This window comes from Leptonychotes weddellii, chromosome 14 (assembly GCF_054177405.1).
Source record: "Leptonychotes weddellii isolate Sample4059 chromosome 14, ASM5417740v2, whole genome shotgun sequence".
NCBI lineage: Eukaryota > Metazoa > Chordata > Mammalia > Carnivora > Phocidae > Leptonychotes > Leptonychotes weddellii.
The window spans coordinates 20,311,415-20,333,059 of NC_138382.1; positions in this window are offsets into that span (position 1 = coordinate 20,311,415).

The window sequence follows — 21,645 nt, forward strand, 5'->3', positions numbered from 1 at the left end:
ACAGACAGCAGATTGAGTCTTTCCGGTAAGGCAGCGTCTTGGTCTGGCCTGGAGCTTCAGCCTGAGGGGCAGGCTTCAGGTTTGGCACACATTTAGCGGACAGTAGAGTTGCTTCCATGGGGCCAAGACCTTCCTTTGAGCACACACTCATCAGAGAACTGTTCGGATGAGGCCAAGAAACAACGGTTGGTGTTCAACATGTATATTTGGTCAAATGCACCTGTCCATTTATAAGTGACCTGAATTGTCTTTGTTTACACCTATTTATGGACATAAATAAAGTTCTAAATAGGTTAGGAAGCAAAAAATTGCTGGTTTATAGCTCTTGCAACACGGTAGTCTCCTTATGTACACACAGACTTGAGTCTTTCCAGTACTTTCTGGGCATCCTCAGAGATGTCTTGCATGGGTTCCAAAAACATGTTCCATTTGTTCTTCCACTTTGGCAGCCAGCGGAATGTCAGGTGGCAGCTGAAATATCTGAAGATGGGTCTGCAGCACTGTGTGCCCCATTAGAGAGCCGCCTTTTCTAGTGCTCAGGCCTCCAGGAAGCCGTGAAGCTTCATATCCTGAAGACGGCATGATAGCCCTGTGTGCCCTTTGCTCTCCTTTGGGCCATGTTCCGGGCAGAAATGCAGGGATGCTCTCTCTTTCCTTAGAACACAAACCTAGTGTGATGGGCTGAACTGAGGGGTCAAACCTTCTTGCCTCCTTCATTTCTCCATTTGCGATCCAGGTATCTGAATCAAACTCATTGCAAAATCCAAAAACATTTGTGACATTATTATATGTAATTTGGGGCCTGATATTAATAAAGTGGATTAAAGATCACTTCTAAGAGCTTAAATTTTGAGAGAGAGCACCAGAATGGTAACTCAGATATAGATTCGGTGGCTATGTTCTCAGCGTGTAGTGGGCAGTTCCTATATCAACTAGTCTGCCTGATAAACATGCTCATCTTTAGCCAATGTAAAAATAAAATGAACAGAATACTGTGAAGCAAGGAGTACAGGAAGGCTCAGCAGGGTCACATCATAACAAGGCAGAAAGGACATAGAGATTTTTTTTTTTTAACATTTCTTCTTTTCCTTTCCTTTATGAAAAAATTTGCTAAAGAATATGAACGTCTAAGTGCTCCTTCAGGCAAAAGTACTGTACATGTTCGTATTTGAATTTGATACTAAATGCATCCCATACTTAAATTCTTTCCTAGAGAATTGAATTTCTAGGAAATTCATACCCATGCCCATACAAAATTATGGGTTAATTTTGGGCTAGCCAGTTGTAGCCTTTTTTCCCAAGTACTGACTGGCCAGACATCCAGAAGGAGAAGGGGGTGGAGGACACAGGAGGCAGCAGCTTTCTCTCCTCCCCAAGACAGGCAGGGCCTATTGATACTATGGACTCTTCTGTAACAGAAGCCTACATATTTTCAAAAATGAGGAAGATCTCAACATTTCTTCTGCCCTAATTACATTTATTCATAAACAGATCCCCCCCCAAAACAAGACTCTCTGGAGAGCAAATACCTACCTCATAGCACATTTTGTAATCCTCATTTGAAGTGAATTCAGTATTAATAGTTTTGACATTTATTGCTGACTTGGGAATCTGTGGGGAAGGAGACTACAAAAGAATAAACAAAATACATCTGACACTTCTCAAGAACGGGGGTCATAAGAGCCACCTGAGGAGTTTATAGGAATAGAGATTATTGGTCTTGCTGTAGCTTTAATCTCTATTTGCAATTATTATCATAGTATAATTCTATGTATCTATGGCTTTTGCGATGCAACTCAGAATTCCTGTTCTGCTGCATTCAGCACAGCATCATCCTGTAACTTGCAAATGAATTGTGGGTGTAAGAGACAGTGTGAGAGTTCAGGGTTAAGAACTCCGGTGGTATCACTTGTTTCCACTTGCTGTCTTGCATTCCTGCCATTTGACATTTGAAGAGCAGACTCGGGATAGCTGTTGGCCCAAGGAGGATGAGAAACTCCTGGAGCAGACCCAAACCCAACCTGAACCACAGCCTGAGGCCTGCAACCTAAAGTCTAGCCTCCCCCAGTCAAAGTGCACCAAACAACAGACTTGTGAGCAAGTCTGGGGGATGCCCAAAGTGCAACACTATTGCCGAAATAACTGAGCAGTACACTCCACACCCCTACCCCCACATAAGACATACATAGTCCTTCACCCTCAGAGGCTGAATCCATGGAATGTGATTGGAATTAATTTATGATCTACCTAAAAGAGTCTAGAACCAGCTTCTCAAATTTATGCAGCAGTGGGCAGGCTCCAACTACTTTAATTCTACAGCACAAACTTGCAGAATGGTACAGAAATTTACTGTATGATTGTCTATTTATAATTTCCACTTTGTGCCAGTATATAAATTCATTCATCTCTCCATTACTAGCTCATCATGAGATTACATGATCACTTAACACATCAATTCTTCAAAGGGGACAATTTCAATTACATGGAAGCCTCCCAACATTGTCATTAAGAAGGAAGCGTAGTAGGCGGCAAAATCCCAGGCTAGATGTTCACACAGAAGAACTAATGATTACCTCCGAAGTCCACATTTCCTTAATTATAGCATCACATTCAGTAAAGTTAAAGCTTTGTCAGCTGTCTGCTAGAATCTCTGAGCTTGAAAGGTTTATGCATTGATGGGGGGAAGGGAATTTGTATCATTGAAAATTGATACGTTGTGCGAGGGAAGGTTACCATCCAAAGGCACTGAAATAGATTTGTACTACCGCCTTCCTTTTTAAAATAACATTCTCCCAAAAGAGAGAAAATAAATAGAAGAGCAAATCATCTCTGTCATTACATTTTCCTAAATTCTGCACTCTTGTGATACCCAAAAAGAATTCACTCTACAGAGTGTACACTCAAACATGAAACAGCTTGATTGCTAGTCCTGAAAAATGCATAAGTTAATGACAATTCTCTATCAAGAAAAGATCAGGTTCAATGATGTTTCAAAACAATGTCTAATTTTTTTTTGCAGGGCCCAGATAAGATATCAAAAATAACTTCAGCTAGTGTTTCTTGGGCTGGATGTGATAAGCTATGACCTAAATGAAAGAAATACTATGGTTTTTCTGTGATTATTTCCCCTCTGAAAAATAAATAAATCTAATCTAGACCTTTTACAAGATACACTATTAAGCTGGGCTCAGTATTGCTCTATAAGCTGGAGAGGGCTGGCCTGTGGGGCTGGGAAGGGGAGAATGATGGGGACCAAGAGATTATCCAAAGTCTTTTCCCATCAGTACCAGACAGCCCTGTCACTCAACTGACTGTATTTTCTCTCCATATTCGGTAAGGAGAGATATATTTTCCAGGGAAAGCATTCTGGGTAAAATATTATTAGACAGCATAGCTCAAAGGAGAAGAATGTCAGCCTGGGGCTAAGGAATCTTGCTTCCTGTCCTAGCTTCACCACTAATTTTCCCTGTAGCTTTGGAAATGCCTGAGCCCCTCTGGGTCGCCATTTTATCACCTATAAAATGGATAACCCCTAAACTACCTCCCTCTAATGAGTGTAGATAATTAGCATAAAAAGATGTATAGACAATGCTATGCAAACAATATTATACTAGCTAAGTGATGCTCACCAAAGAAAAATGTGTCCTCCTCCCTATTTGTATTTATTATTTGATTAAATATAATTATGAATAAGGTGGTAGGTAATAGGCCAAAAGACAAATGAGTCACTCTAAATGGTTCTGGCTAATTTTTGTCAGAATCGCTTTTTCAAGAACAGACATCCAATGAGTTTTACAATCTGTCTGAGTTTACCTTTCTGGAGTCACTATCCCACACTGTCCACCATCTTTCTAGTCACAACCAGCCCTCTCATACTGCAACTGTACATTTTCCATTTTGGTTCATGCTCGTTTCTCTATCTAGAACCCTTCTACATTACAGGCCCAGGCAGAAGTCTCTGGTGGGTACCCTCTTCCCAACCCTGGCACACACAGATTCCTTGAATGTGCTTCCTATGTCTTAATTCCACCCCCTCCCCAAATTCTTTCCCAACTTCTCTGGCAGTATGCTTTCTCAGCCTTCCTCAGGGTGTCAGTTACCCTCCCTCAGGACACACCAAACTAGCCCCCACCTTGCCACTCAATTCAGACCAGCCCATTCCAGGACCTTTACACCTGACTGTCTTTGGCTTCAGCTGGTCCCAATGGTGGCTTCTTCAGAGTCAGTCTGGAAGGAAGAGTGGTTCTCCTTGAGGGAAAGGGTGATTAACCCCCTTCACTTCTTCCCACCGGCTGGGGGGGTATCCTCGTGAGGAACCCAGAGGAAAACACAGCTGGTCTCCACTATGAGTCATCACCTTTTGGAAGTCTCCTGGACTGGTGTCTCTGAAGACCCTACCCACACTCAACCTAGGAAGCAACTCAAAGGACTGCTTTTAGGAGCCCAACTTAATCCAATACCCAAATTACTTCCCCCATGGCCATATTATTCTGAAAGCACACTTGCTGCTGCCCTGGATCAGTTTTTATGTAATAGAAATTTGTATTAACTCCTGGAGACAACTAAGATGCTGACTGGTGCAAAGTTCACCCCAACTCTCTGATCGCCAAGTTTCTGCCATGGTAGAGGGGATGGGAGCTTCAGTTCATTCCACCAACGAAGAATAATTGTAAGTGTGAGTGTGTGTTTCATAAAAAAGCACATGACTAAAATCACTTGCATTTATAAACAAAGTCCCCCAAAGACCTAAAGTGGAAAAAAAAAAAAACTGTGAATTTTCACAAGTGCACTTACTTGATGAATTGAGAGTCCCAATAGGTTCAGCGAGGGTGTGAGTACCTCAGGAGAGTCTAGCTAATGTGATTCACCTTATCTGACTCTTTCCCATTGAATTAATGGAGGATTTAATTTAGATTTTGAAACATAATTGAAATATTCTTATGCACAGAATGATCCAATAAAAACAAATTCATTGCTACATCACACAAGCCTGAGATAGGCAAATCTATGGGCACTGTGCACATTTTTATAAAAATAAAGCAGACAAAAAGAGCATTTCTGTATCTTTCTCATAGAATGGAAACAGATGGTTTGTACACAGGCATTTTATAAGTACTACATTCTTCACAGATATGAAAATTTAGGCTCACTGGTGAGGGGTTGATTATCCTGTTAATATCCCTGTTATATTTCTATTTATCAAACTTTTTAATTTTGTCTTTTTCCCTATTACAAAAATTGAATCTTTGGAATTCCAAAATGCCTAAATCTGTTAAGTGGACAAATAAGTGTCCTGGATTTTCAGAACTCGTTTTTAATGCAAAAGGATAGATGAATCTGAGATAAAACCCTCCAACCCAGGCTTTACTGTTAACAACTTCGCCACTGACCCAGTGTGTGACCCAGGGCACATCACTTACCCTTTTGGTGCTGTGTTTCTTCACCTGGAAAATGAAGGTACCAAAATAAGGGCTCGCTGCCTCACAGGACTGCGAGGAAAAGTCATGATTAATTCATTTCCCACACTCAAAACCAGAATATATATATTTTATATATAAGCAATGAAGACACAGGTGTTTTAGGATTCTTAAGTTAATGAGCTAAAGTATTACTTAGCTTTCAAATGAAATGGCAGACATATTTCAAGGCTTGGGAATTATCAACCCTTAAAGTGGAAAGAAGATTCTCACTGGAACTTCACGTGTATGACCGTCTCATCATGCACTGACTGCCTGAGCTCAGAAAAGACACTAACCCTACCAATCTTTCATTTTCCCCATCTTCAAAATGATGTGGTTGGATTGGCTGTTGCTATGTTCCCTGCCATGCCGGAAGTTCAAGGATTTCTATCATTGTGAAGCATCTAGTCCTTTCTTCCATACACATCCTTAGAAATTGCTTCATTTTACCTTACAGCTTACTTTTTGGTGGTCACATTTCTAATGGTACACCAAAATTATTTCTATATACAGTAAGTTGGGATCCTTTCTGACAAATATTTACTATGTTTTTTTATTGTAAAATCCACAAGAAATATATATGGAAATGAATTTAAAGAGATAGTAACCTATTATCTTACGTATCTTGTGAAAACAATTTGTTGCAGTTTCCTCTACAGTTTTATGTATCATTTTTACTATTAATATTTTAATAAGAATGGGTTTCTGCTATATATTTATTACTAAATTGTCTGTTTTTATGGTCGGCAAATATAGATCTATCTCATTCTTTCTTAGCAACTGTATTAGATTCCTCTATGAGCCTGGGCATGCTTTTGATCATTTTTTTGGTCTGATTTTCCCTAATCAAAAATCTCCTATTCAGAATACCCCTATATACATATCTTTGTATAAGTAAATGAGTATTGCAGAATAATTAACCCAAAATTGGAGCTTACAATCATATTTTAGGATGTGTTTTGGTTTATTAATAAACCAACATGTCAGGGGCGCCTGGGTGGCTCAGTCGTTAAGCGTCTGCCTTCGGCTCAGGTCACGATCCCAGGATCCTGGGATGGAGCCCCGCATCGAGCTTCCTGCTTGGCGGGGAGCCTGCTTCCCCCTCTCCCTCTGCCTGCCGATCTGCCTACTTGTGCTCTCTCTCTGGCAAATAAATAAATAAAATCTTTAAAAAAAATTAAAATTAAAAAATTAAATAAATAAACCAACATGTCAGTATCCACCCTTGAGTCAAATATGGCACGACATACTGTCCTATAAGGCAAATGAGGGGTATGCAGAATGTAAGTTATTATATATGATAAATATATAATAGCCATTTGCCTCAAAATGATTATATCTTTTTTAAAATGTCTACCTCCTTTGTTTGCTATAAATATTCATTTAGATACATAAAATATACTAAGCAGCATTTTGTCTGCATCCCATCAAGCAAATTCATTGAGCCATGAAGGCTATATAGGCAGTGGAGTGGAAGACCATGCTATTACATGGATAAATGCTCCAGAGTTACTGAAGCAAGACAAAAACAATCACGGGAACATGGATTTCAAAATATGCTGAAGCAACCATATTTGGGGGGTTGGGGGAAAGGAAGCGGATTGCCCATAAATAGGAAAAACACAGATCCCATGATATTCCATGAAACTGAGTGTGTTTAGTCTGATTCAGATAAATTGTTACTGTTATGCTATCTGCCTCTCAGATATTTTAAATTCATCAAGAAGCCATGGTCAGTTAACAGATGTATATAACGGAACGTTTTATAGGATGATTTTCTTTTAATCACCCAAAGGTCTAATAGGGTGGTTGGCCTGCTTCCCTAATAAAATTTAAAGAGCTTTGCCTCAGGTCAAAGTGAAGTCGGCCATCCTACGAGTTCATCTGTGACATCCATAATAGCTGCCCAGTCTCAAGAGACTATTTGAGATTACTGCTTCTGACAGAAAATAAATAATCACACACACACACACACACACATACACACACGCACACACACACATGCACACGGAGGGAGGGGGAGAGAGAGAGAGAGAGAAGCATTGGCCAGCAGCCGCAGTTTCCTGACCAAACAAATTTCAGTCTGTAGTCTGTGTCTTTGCCTTATTAAGGCCTGAAAGAGCAACACAACCTCCTTCTATGTCCTCCTGGCTTGGCACATCACATGACTCCTTCCTCACCCAGTGCAGAGGCCAGAGAGTTTTCCCGTGGAAGAGACCACAGCCAGACTCCAGCGGCTCCAAGGCTCTCTGTGGGCTCCGTCCTTATCCCTTGGCCTGTGGCCTTGAATCTCTAGTGTGGTCCTGTCTGTTCCATTTCCTACTTCTCTGCCTCATCCACGCCTCTGTCATATTTTACGCTTGGTTTTAAGTGGCGGTTTCAGCCTTGAATTCTCGTGAATTAATCCCTCAGGCTCATTCTCCAATGCTGAGCCCAGGTCCCTATCTGGGAGAAGATTGAAACTGCAGAGTTGTCAAGTCTTTCATTGGCCAGTCACACATGGCGCAAGGACACACACACACAAGTTAATAAATGTACCCAACCACGTATGGGTGAGCCTGCCGAGGTACTTTGACAAGTAAAGCTCCAAAGACTTCCCCAGGCTTTGGTATCTCTCCCTCTGTCTTACAACTATTTTCTCTGTGTGGGTACCTTACAATGCTCATGGTGATAAGGTGAGATGGCCTTGGAAGCTCCAGTCCTTCAAGTTCAAGGCCAGCAGTAAAATGTCTCTGACTCTGTCCCTGTGTTCTCAGGAACACATTTGATTATATTTTACTGGTTTTCAATCTGCCTCAAGACATTCCCTGATCCAACGGTTGTGGCCAGAAAATTTTAAACACGGATGCCTCCCAAATTCAGGGGTATTGAAGCACAGAGATTGAGGATTGGAGAAAATCTCCAGGGAAACTAAATTTCTTGCTGAAAGAGAATGAATACTGGGCTGAATGATCAAGGACCTGTACATGAAGATCACCAGATCAATCGCTTCATATTTTTGTGCCAATTATATAAATTAAGAAGAATTCTATCAAGGCCGTCTAACAACTTGCAGAATCAGATAGTACAAAGCCTTAGCAATCATCTAGCTCCTGGCTATTCAAAATGTGCTCCCCAGACCAGCAACAAATCACCAAGAAGCTTGTTAGAATTGCAGAATCTCAGGCCCCCTGGACCTACCGTATCCGGATCTGCATTTTAACAAGACCACCAGTATGTAAGGTTGAAAATTAATGGTCTAAACTTAACTCTCAATTTACAGATATGGAAACTGGGACAAGGCAAATGAAGAGCCTTGCCCAAAGTCATACAATGAGTAAGTGTAGAACCGGCGTGGGAACCAGAAGCCAGATCTCCAGACAGGTGTGGGAGGATTTACTTCAAGTTCACACCACTTTGCAGGGTGAACTTTTCAATCAATCATAATTATGTTTTAAGTTATTTTTTGATATTAAAACATACAAATCAGGATAGAAGTCAGTATAGCATAACACTTCAGAAGTACAACTCTGTGATCAAAAAGGCCTTGACTTGAATCTTGGCTCTAGCATTTTCTACCTCATAAACTTGGGAAAGTTATTTGACTGCTATAAAATGCAGGTTTCCTCGGGGCACCTGGGTGGTTCAGTCAGTTAAGCCTCTGCCCTCGGCTTCGATTGTGATCCCAGAGTCCTGGGATGGACCCCAGAGTTGGGCTCCCCGCTTAGCGGGGAGCCTGCTTCTCCCTCTGCCTGCTCTTCTCCCTGCTCATGCTTTCCTCCCCTCTCCCTATCAAATAAATAAATAAAATATTTAAAAATAAATAAATAAATGCAGTTTCCTCATCTATCTACCGTATAGAATTATTATAGAAATTGAAAGAGATGGGGTACCTATGCATATTACATACACTTAAAACTTAATATTTTAAATACATAGAGCTCAAAAATATTATTTTTATCATTATTTTTCATAGATTAACTTTTTTATCCATTTATTATTTGTGTTTATGTCTTTTCAGACATTCAGTACAAAGATGGATAAAAATGAGTGCCTGCCCGGGCCTCTGAGTGGCACAGTCGGTTAAGCATCTGACTCTTGGTTTCAGCTCAGGTCGTGATCTCAAGGTCTTGAGATCAAGCCCCACATCAGGCTCCGTGTTCAGCGTGGAGTCTGCTTGAGATTCTCTCTCCCTCTCCTTGTGCCCCTCCCACCCGTGCTCTCTCTCTCTCACAAATAAATAAAGAAATCTTTAAAAAACAAAAATGAGTGCCTGCCATCAAGGAGACTATACTCATCAGAGTAGATAGAATAGCAACAAATTGGACTGTGGCAAATGCAAAACCATCAGCATGAACAAAGTGCCACAAAAGCAGAGAAGCAGCAATTAATTTTGCCTAGAAAAGGAGAGTAAGGGTCCTCAGAAAAAATTACATAGCCTTTACCTCAATGGGGGTTTGGGAGTTCATCAAGGTATTCAATTAAATTTAGTTTTAGAAGAATTAACATGTACTTGGTATTGATGGTTGAGGGCATTAAAATATAAATATAAATATTTATATAAAATATAAATAGCACCCCAACAGAAGTATAGATCAGGAAATACAGAGCTGAAAGGGACATAGGCTGGATGCTGAGATGTTTACCCAATACTTCCCCCACTCCCTTGCTGTTGAGTGCATCCATATAACTAGTTTTAAGTGATGAATGGGGCAGAAGTGATGTGAACATTCCAGAACAGAGCACAGAAAAGAAAGCCCAAGGGCACATATTCCCCTGGTGCAGGTACGAGATGGTAGAACTTCCGTGATAGTGTGGAGCAGGGTCCCTGTTAGACACATTGTACGAGTGGGGAATACATTTGGGTGGTGGTAAATCACTCAGGCTTGGGAGTTGCTCGTTACCACACTGTAACCCAGAACATCCTGACGCACGCAGAATGATGTTTATCAAGAGCGACTCCTCATTTTAAAGTGGAAGAAACCATGGTGTCAGAAGTAGGAGTAGGAGAAATGATTGGCCTCAGATAAAGTGGGAGGTGGGGGTTGTTGCTAAATCTATACAAATGTGCAAGTAAGCTGCACTTTCTAATATTTTCCCTGCTCACACGTCAGTATTTTCCAGAATTTAATCTTAAGATCCTACTAAGGACATACACCCTCATTTGGCCAACAAAACCACAATATGTCATTGGGTCACAGTGCATTTCAAGGTTACAAAAACAGTTATGAATTGCCTTAAGAAAAACAAATCCATCTGTGTGTCTTTGTGCGCGACTTCAAAGCCACTCGACCATCTGAAATCAAACTTCTTAGGATTAAATAGGCTACAAGTTTGAGACCTAGAGAATGTCACTTTTAACCTCTAGCAAATTTTCACAGCCAAGTGGTAAACTCTTCCTAAACGACATTTCTAACGGGAGGCCGACAGACTTCTAACTAAAGCAGTTACAATGTGCCACTATAATAACCTACTTCTTTTGATTGCATTTATTTTTAATGATTGTTTTCCCCGCATGCCAATCCAACCTGTGCTGCCAACCCAGAACGAGGGGGAGGGGAGGAAGCAGAGGCCCATGCACGTTGTTGTCTTGGGCTGCACTGCCACCTAGAGGTTGCGCTGGAGAACTGACGCATTGCTATTCAGAAAGATCTGTGGTCGCTGTTAAAAGGGGACTTTTCTCCACTGCACCCTGCTGGCTCAAGGAACTGAAATAATTCCCTTAATTCACTGAAACAAAATACACTATGAAGAAAAAGCATGACCCTGCGTGTTTTCAGTGAAAAGTTATTGGCCTTAAAGAAGGAGCCCCTTTAAGTCATAGTTGCAACCGGCTCTTGGGAACTGCTTTTCTCTCAACAGTTATTTTCAGCACGACAGTTACATCTGATTTGCAACTTGAACTGAATTGACAGAAAATCATTTAGAAGTGGATTGTTACGAAAGTCTGAATAGGTCCATATGGTCGGAACTACAATTCAATTGCAAAAATAAAATTTATTCAGAGCTTATTGAGGCTTGACTCAGAAGCCAGGAGGTGCATTGTAGGGATGGAAAGGACAAGGCCAACGCCAACTTGGTGAGAGCCAAAGTTCTGCAAAGGAGAGAGTTTGACGGGAATATTCTTAATTGTCACAATTTTGAGGACAAATTCAAAATTCTTTTGTTCTTGATGGCAACGTCTTTGACTTTCTCCTCAGGCAATGTCAACTTGTATACAATGCAAACCATTTTGAATAAACGCGAAGGACCTGTCTTTCATGAAGAAGTTATTTTCAACCAATTAATACAAGAAGCACACAGGTTCAGGGAAAAGATCATTTAGGCAGGTTTTGGGAAAGATAATGATTTAGCCAACATCAATGATACTTTCTTTTCTTAAGACTGTATTTATTTATTAGAGAGAGAGAGAGAGCGGGGGGAGGGGCAGAGAGAGGGAGAAGCAGACTCCCTGATGAGCAGGGAGCCTGACTTGGGGCTCAATCCCAGTACGCCAGGATCATGAGCTGAGCCGAAGGCAGTCGCTTAACCGACTGAGCCACCCAGGTGTCCCTCAATGATACTTTCAATATGAGAGGGGCAGAAATCTGAGAGGAATCATTCAAGAGCTCAGGAGTTTTTCAGATGCAACCTCTTTGTGACATTTTAAGCCAATAACAATGGGTTCCTCTTCAAATTTAAGGAGCACATCTATGTTCTAACTCTGGGGATGACAGATCACATGGCTGTCGTCATTTGCATCATCTGCCTGAGATCAAAAAGTGATGTGGAAAGGACAACAGAGAAAAGCCACAAAAGGGGGAGGGGAATGTATTTCACAGCACAAAAAGCTTATTACCCATACAAGTACAAAATTCAAAACTAGGCGAATTGTTAATTCCACTCATTGGAAGACATAGTCATTTCCAGAAGGGCACAGTTAAAATAACTATTTCCATTTTCGAGTACTTATTATGGTTCCTTTACCATCTTAGTGCTTTACTCATTTAGTCCTCAAACAAGCCTACGTGGTGGGTACTCTCAATATCCCCATTTTACAGATGAAGACAGTGAGGTCCCGAGAAATTAAGCAAACTTACAGGGAGAGCCTGAATCCAAACCCAGGTAGTTAGTCTGTCTTCAGAGTCCGTACTATACTATTAAACTGTCTCATTCAAGAACACTTTCTATAAGGAAGGCAACTCAAGAAACCTGCTGTTTTTTTCTGTGCAGTTGTTCAAGATGGTTCCTCCACTTAATGAAAGCCATTGTCTTCCTGAGGACCATTCTAGCTGCCACTCTGTAGCTTTCCTTTACTGCTTGGATGACCATTCAGGTCAGAACACCTCTGCTAACAGGAGCTATAAGCCCCATCAGTGTTCTGGGACCTTAATGGCTTTTTCCCCTGGATCCTTCTCTGGAGCTGAGCCAGCCCATTCTTCAGCCACCCCACCAGGAACTTCCCTTTCCTGCCCCGTGTACATGTGTGCCTTCCCCTCCCAGGCCTTGGGCCAAGGTGACTTTTCTGAGGTCAATTAGTATACCCTGACTGAGGGAGACGTTCAATAAATATTTGAATAGGATCAATGAAGGTATTTCCGAAGCTTAATCAAGCCAGAGGCATTTTCGATATTGATGGAGTTCCTGGCAGCACTTCTAACCTCACCCAAGATCCCTGGTGGCTGAAGATGGAAAGTGGTCAATTGCCTACTGGCATTCATTGTTCTCCCTAAGATGTCCTCTGGGAGAACTGGAACACTAAAAAGCTTCAATAATAAGGATTTTACTGGTTCCAAAAAAAAAAAAAAATTTTTTTCAGCCAAGGGAAATAAGGCTCATCTGCAAATGTCATTAAACTAAATGTCCCTTTGTTGTACCTTTTAGATCCTTTCTGGCGAGGGTGAAAGGGAGGTCATTTAATTGTAATTCCCAGAAGCTGCCACTCTGCATACAACATGTTCAGTTGCTTTAATTATTAAATCTCATGCTATCAGGACATAATAAAATCTAAATTATCCATGGGGTTGGGGAAAAGGAAAGTAGAGGGCTATAAAATCTTTCCCCTGGCACACCCCTAATATTATCTATCAGGTTCAGGAGTATTGAATAAACAAAAGAATGAACAAAAGAACCCACAAAACAACCAATGAAGACACAAGTGAATGAAGGAACCACATATTCTGGGCCAGCCGGAGGTCAAATGTCCTTAGAGGCAGCTGCATTACTACATCCAGACAATGGACAACCACGTAGACCATTCCCTTCTCATACCTAGGCAATGTCTGCAGCCAGGTGCATGCTGTCTAGTGACCTGGCTGGCCTGACCAGGAGTTGGCACGCTCCAACAAGCTGAGCTCCAGAGAGCCCGAGAGCATTCATGGCACCGTGACCAAGAGAAGTGCCAGAGATAGAAGCCAGAGGAGTCTGTCTAAAGTAGGTTGTCAGGACAAAGGAGGCTGGTGGTGGGTATTGAGAGTCAAGAGAGAGCCAGGGTGAGGATCCAAAATGCCAGCGAGCCAGAGAAGATGAGCCAAGCAGATTGGAATCGATGGGCAAAAGGGTCATTTTTGCCAGCACCAAGACTGCCGGTATTTTGCTTGGCTGGGTTTTCTTTTTGCTTTGTGATTATTTTTTTTTAATGGGCAATACATGTACATGAAGCAAACCTCAAAATGCTCCAAAGGGTATACTGAGGGATAAGCTCATTCTCACCCTTGTCTCCTAGCTCCCCAATTTTCTTCCCCTGATTTTCTTCTGGATCTTTCCACAGGTAGCCTGTACCTACATAAGCATATATGTATCTATAACCTTTATATCACAAACCATATCATAGTATACGTATCAGTCTATATCTTTCTTTTGCACTTAACAGTGTCTTAGAAATGGTTTCAGAGCTGGGTCATTCTTCTTGAAGGCTACATAATATTCCATCGTACAGGCACACCATAATTTATTTAACCCATTTTTTAAATGTATTTTTTTAAAGATTTTATTTCTTTATTTGACAGAGAGAGAGACAGCGAGAGCGGGAACACAAGCAGGGGGAGTGGAAGAGGGAGAAGCAGGCTCTCCGCCGAGCAGGGAGCCCGATGTGGGCTCAATCCCAGGACCCTGGGATCATGACCTGAGCCCAAGGCAGATGCTTAACGACTGACCCACCCAGGTGCCCCTAAATGTATATTTAGTTCCCATTCCAAACTTTGCTACAGCAGATAACGTCACGATGGTAAGCATTTTTCATGTGTGTGAATATACCTATAAAAGGGAAACTTCCAGGTGAAAGAGTGTATTCAGGTCCTTGAGAGCCAGTGATCTCCATACCACATACTCCCCTTGAATCCTGGCTAGAAGTATTTCAGAGAGAACTTTCCTACCCTCTTCTGTTTGATTTATTCAGCTCTATTCATCTTGGCCAAGGACCCCAAAATAACCCAAAACAGAACCCTCAATATCACTATCATTCTTTTAATAATTTAAGATTTTGGCTTTCAGTTCTCTGAAGCCAATCTAAATTACTGCCTGATTCTACAGACTCATTCGCATTTCCTCTCCTCACAGTTTTGCCTATGATCAATCTCCTGCATTGAAAGTATAACACAAAGATATCACCATAGGTTCCACCTGTCCTTGATGGCCTGTTCTGAGACGTGGATATACCTGTGGGTGGGATGGGGAAATCACAAAGGTTCCTAACTTAACTGCTGGACTGTGAGTTCCTAGAGGTTAAAAAATTGTATCATATTCACCTGTTTCTTTCTCTCCTCCCCACTACACACCCTACTCAACGCTACTGACTATAGCAGGAATTCTGGAAATGTTTGGTGACTATATTATTCTCCTAGGGCAACTGTAATAAATTACCATAAACTAGGTGGCCTAAAACAACATAAATTTATTCTCTTACAGTTCTGGAGACCAGAAGTCCAAAATCAAGGTGTTGGTAGGGGCATGTTGTCTCTAAAGGTTCTAGAAGAGAATTTGCCCTATACCTTCGTCTTAGCTTCTGGTGTTGCTGGAAATCCTTGGTGTTCCTTGGATTGTAGACACATCTCTCTAATCTCAGACTGCATCATCACATGAAGTTCTTCCTGTGTGTCTGTCTTCTCTTCTTATAGGGACACCAGACACATTGGATTAAGGACCACCCTCGCCAAGTATGACCTCATCTTAATCTGAGTACATCTGCAAAGACCCTATTTCCAAGTAAGGTCACATTGAAAGTTAGGATTTCAACATATATTTTAGGGAGATACAATTCAACCCACAACAGTGACTTAATGGAAAAAAATAAGTAAGTCCATATTTCATAGAAAGAAGAAGAGAAGGAAGGAAATTAAAAAGGAAGGAAGGAGGGAAGGAAAAAAGAAAGGAAAAAAACTATTTTTTTAAAAAACTTGAAGTATATCAGTAGGAAAAAAGCCACATTGAGTAGGTTTTCTGAATTTACATTCTGATGAGTCACTATGTGATTTGTATTCCTTCATATAACAGATTTACATGCACAGTTCTTTCCCCCTAAGACCAATAGTTAATTTCCTAAGTCTTTGCCATTACATGGCTTACTTTTTTAAAAATTACCTGATGGTTAATACATTTATGTTAAAAAAAAGAATTGCTCAAAAAAAAAAAAATTACCTGATGGCGAGTACTTTGCAATAAATACCCAAAGTACGGTAGGTTAGGGTCCTATGTACTTGTTTGTTTTTGAGGGAAAGAATTTTACTTCTATACCTAACAGGGGAGTCGCTAATGACAAGACCATATCCCTCTAGTTCCTCTCTCCTCTTTCTGCCTTGAAGCAGAGCCCCCACGCCCTCACGCCCTCATCTCTGCACCCAACAGAAAGAAAGAGGAAAGGAAAGGAAAGAAAAAAAGAGAGAAAGGAAGGGAAGGGAAGGGCGGGAGGAAGGAAGGGAGGGAGGAAGGGAAGGAGGGAGGGAGGGGGAGAGTGAGCAGGAGGGGGAGGGAGAGAGGGAGGGAGGGACCCTGTGTCCAGCTCTGAAACCATACAGATCATCACAGGCTATCCCTGAACACAGACTATTACCTCACCAATTAAAAACAAAGTGTCACCAGCTAGACCCCAAGACATGACTTTTACTGCCCACCTGCTAGTACTCATCGACCTTGGTCCCACATTCTTCCTTAAGCTCCTCTTTCTAGATTATCTCTTACGCAGATGGAAAGTGAAGCTGCCCCTGGAGCGAGGGCGACTGCCTTGACAGAACCTCCAGCTGGTCCAGACCACCCACACCAGTTTGAGCTTAACCCCTGACTTCCACCTGCGCAGTTGGACCATGGAGTGACCTCTAGAATGACCAACAACTACCTTTACCTCATTGTAATACTAAAATCTCTGCCCAACAAGGAGCACAAGCCTCATTTACATAACATACTATGTGTGTATAGGCATGTTTCTTCAAGGTGCATGTGCGACCTTATGCCCGCCTCTACATACAATGACAAGGCTTCTCTATCTAAATATTCATCCTAACCCTAAATAAAAGAACCCCATCCACCCTTGCTCAGGGAGTCACAACTTTGGAAGTCATTCCCCATGATCTCCTTATTTGCTGCAAATAGTTTTGTGTAACAACTCGACCTGGTACAGTTTCTGACTCACCAAGGAGTGAAATCACGTTGGTTTGGTTACAGAGGTGCTTAGCACGGATAATCTCTAAAATCCCTCTCAGCACTGGCATTAATTCTATCCTGGATGTCCACTCACTGGATTAGGTCCATGGACAGAATAGTGTTTCTTCTGCTCACTATCCAGTTGGGAAATCAAGAACCAGTTCTTAGGATAACTTGAAGGCTTCCAATACTCAAGACTTCCAATACCCAAAACCCTATACAATCCATCCTCATTCTAAAACAAGAACTATAAGAGTCCTGGCCTGCCACAGGGAAAAAGGCACTCAGTTGGCTTCTTGAATTTGAATCAGAACAGTAGCCACAGTACAACGTTATCTGCTCTTTCTGGGTTCAGTGAGTCAAGACAATAGAAAGAAGTTTCCTGTTGCTGTGCCTTTTTTTTTTTTTAAGTGAGATATTTTCTTCTCCAAGACCATTTAGACTCAATAAATTTGGGTGACCTTCGAGACTTACATTGTCTGAGATAGTGTGCTATAGTGGAAAGACTCAAACAGACCGGGGTTGGAATCCCAGCTCTGTCACTTAGACCCTGAATCCATTTAGCTAAGTCACTTGGCTTGGTTACACCCATTTCCTTATCTGCTAAAACAGGAGTTACTGCAAGGATAACATGAGAAAATTTGTAGAAAGCTTGTAGGACACAGAAAACACGTAGGAAATACGAGTTTTCCTATCTACAATAAGAAAGATACATCCTCTCTGTGACTTGCTCAAATCTGAGCTGACCACAGGTCTGGTTGATGCTCCATTGGTATGCTCTGGTAAATATCTTTCAGCCCTTAGGATAGACCATCTGTGTGAGGTCAGTTATACATGCTATATGTTTTTAGTAATTTATCTGCGTACTTGCTCAGTGCTCCCACTGAAATTCCATCAAGTCTACAATCTCAGGAGTTCTAAACTCCTCAAAGGGGCATATCTATTTACAGCCATTTGAATAGCCTCCAAAATGGTAAGAGGACAGAGTACACAACCCAGTAGCTGATGGAGAAACCTGTGGGAATGCATATTCTCCCTTGCTACATGGCTGGAATCTCCAATGGCTCCATTTTCTCCAGTACTGAGGGGATGGCCTCTTTTGTGATCTTGTTAACTAAATGATATGTTCTTCAGGAAGAGGGAATATACCTTTTTTTTTCCTTTCTGCCCAGACTTTCAGAGAGTACTCCCCCTAATCAGTGCTGTTGTGAAGACCCTTTTGTCTGTAGTTATACTGGAAACAGGGTTTATCAAAGATTGGCAATCTGGGAGGATATACTGTGAGCTGGGTACCGGATGTCTGCAGCAAATACAGATAGCAGCTCATATGCTCTCTCTCCCTCCCTTTTTTTTTTTTCCTAGCTCCCTATGGCCACCCACCATTTCCCAAGAGAGGTAAAAACAGAACACTCCTATGGGATGGAATGAGCAGCTAATCCAAGCAGCAGGGCATGAAGGAGCAAGCAGGAACTTCACCAGCACAAGGCAAGGACAGGAGTACACAGATGAGGATCAAGGCCAGGTTTACCCTACCATTCTGTCCTCAAATAAAAAAATGATGTAATGGCACTTCATGGTGACAACTCTCTTAAGTCACACTGCTCCAATATGGACCAGTATCCTCTACATCTGGTGACGTCTCTCAGCCTGGGATCTTCCTTCACTGTCTGTCTCCCTGGGGATTGGACTTTATACCATCCTGTGCTGAAGGTCTTATCTCCTGTATTCCATGTCACATACTCTTCCTTTGTTGGAGCAAGTTCTCCTCAAGCTTCTTTGAAAAGGTGTATAGTGTATGAGAGATAAAGTTTTTGAGACCTTAAATATATTGAAAATGTCATTATTACTGACCTAGTTTAGCTAGGTATAGAATTACAATTTGGAAATAATTTTCCTTTGGAAATTTAAAGGCATTGCTACAATGTCATTTTGCTTCTGGTATTTCTGTTGAAAAATACATAACCATTCTTATTTCTGTTTCCTTTTTTTTTTTTTTCCTCTCTGCAAACTTGGGGAGAGTTTTTTCACTGGGCAAAGGGCCCTAATGACAATATGCTCTTTCAATCTAGCAACTCATGCCTTTTAGTTCTGGAAATTTGTCTTGAATTATTTGACCATGTCATCCTGTTTTCTCTGATGTCTCCTTGTGGAATAGCTATTTTTGGATGTTGGGTTTCCTTCCTCTCCTGGTTTCTCTTTCTTTGTGTGTTTCTTTCTGAATGACTCCTCAAATTTATCCTCAAATTTATCTTCTAAACTCTATAATTGACTTTTTTTTAAACTTCTGCTCCCATGTTTTTAGTTTCGAAGAGCTTACTTTTGTTCTTTAAATGTTCCTTATTGATAGTAACTTGTTCTCATTTCATGGCTGCAAATAGCTTTGTCTGTCTATCTAAATATATTCATGAGAGTTTTTTTTTTCTTTTTCTGCATGGGCTCCATTTCCCCAAGTTGATATTTTCCTGTCTTATTTGGTCTCCATTTTCCAAGATAGAGACTTGCCACAAATATCTGGTGATCCTTGGGTTGTTCAGGGGAGCTAAAATCCTGATGGAAAGTGTGGGGAGTGACTTGCCAACTTTGAACTTTTCCTGTAGGGTGATGTGGGAGGGTTGTATTTGCTGGAAGGATGTCTGATGTCAGTATCTTAAAGTCTTCCCTCTTGGCTGGTCATACTCCAGGGAAAAGTCTTTCAGTCTTGGGAAGATAAAGATATCAGTGTCCTGAAAGCTGAGTGGGGAATATTGGCTTTTGGCACCAAGCACCCAGAATATGTAGTGTCACTTAATTCCCTCATTTTTTGAATAGTACCAATACTCAACTGTGTCTGGCATCCATCCCCCAATCTAGCAGCTCTGTTTTACTCCAGAAAATACATCTCCAGATTTTGGTCTGGATAGTAGTGGCATAGCATGAGAGAACAATACTTAAGGATAGAACTGCTTCTCAAACTGCTTTCACACCACCTTCCCACCTCCCACGAGTTACAGAGGTACCTGCTTCCCTAGTTCCTCAGCCTTTTGGGAAATTCACAATGTAAATCTAGATTATTCTCAGCTTTCTCCCACTGCTGGTTTAGAATTCAGCTTCCTTAGGTTGTTAATTCAGTTCCCAGTTTTCCTTCTACTTTTCAGCTTCACGATTTTGTCGTAATTGTCTTCTGTCCTTGCGGGTCTAACTATCTAAAAGAACATCCATATGACTCTGGTTTTAATGGTATTTTAAAGAGGAGAAAATTTATATGCTTTCTCACCCCAGAAAACATTCAATATTTCTGACTTTTAACCCGATCTTATCCTCAATCTTATGCACCCTTTGCCAACTTGTGGAAGTTTTGCTGTCAATTTATTTTATTTTTGCTTTTATTTTGAGGGTTTAAGGGCTTTATACCTTCCTTACTTCCTCAGCCAGTATTCATGGCTATAAGAAGAATCATTAAATCAGGCTAGTTTCAGAACTGCAGTTTTGAGGGAGGAGCTGCACTCCAACACATTCCTGCAAGGGTCATATTTTATCCTTAAACTTCAGCACACTTGATGGTCAAGAATGGCTGGCCACATGCATCCCTTTTCTTCTGTGAGATTTATCTTGCTAACACGTAAGACAGTATCCCTGGTGAAAGCACCATGCTTCCCTTGCCTGGAGCCTTCAGAGTGTATCAGTAGTAAGTAGTCATCAGGGATGCAGGACAGACCAGGGCAACCAAAGCCCTCTTCCCATGCCAGGCTTCCAGGATGAAGCAGGCCTGAGCTGGAGCAGAGAGAAGACCAACACCACTAAGTCAAACTTGGAGTTTTGATTGCTTTATGGGAATTCTCATCTGAATATATCTTCTTATCCAAGGCCAGAGGTTCTTACTTGGGGCCATGGGCCCATTGCCACTATAGGTAGAAATCCATATTTCTAACTTGGGACAAAAATTACATGTTTATTTTCACTAACTAAACTCTAACTGAAATTTAGCTTTTCATTTCATATAAAATGCTGGCAACAAAATGCAGTAATATCATTGGCACCTGTGACTGTGCCATCAACAAAACCATGGATATTCATAATTTAGATTGGTGCAGACATCTCAAAATACAGTTTACTTTCATCACTACATCATAAGTATGGTGCCTATTAGATCTATCACCAGATCTTGTGCCAATAAAGCAATACAAATATCATGTTATCACAAAATTTTTAAAATATCTTGGGAATAGTCTTTCAATAGCATTGGTTTCCTTTATTAGAAACATTATTCTGAGGGGTTCCTGGGCTTCAAAGGAGTCTGTGGCACAGGAAAGCTGAGACCCTGATCCAGAGGACTCAGAAGAGTCATGAGTGTGATGAAGTGTACTCCAGGGTGGAGAAAGTTTACTTCCACTCAGTCAAGTTTAAAGGGCTGCAGGAGGCCATAAAAAAAAATGAAATCTTCCATTTGCAACGACGTGTTGGAACTGGAGGGTATTATGCTAAGCGAAATAAGTCAATTGGAGAAAGACATGTATCATATGATCTCACTGATAATGAGGAATTTGAGAAACAAGACAGAGGATCATAGGGGAAGGGAGGGAAAAATGAAACAAGAAACCAGAGAGGGAGACAAACC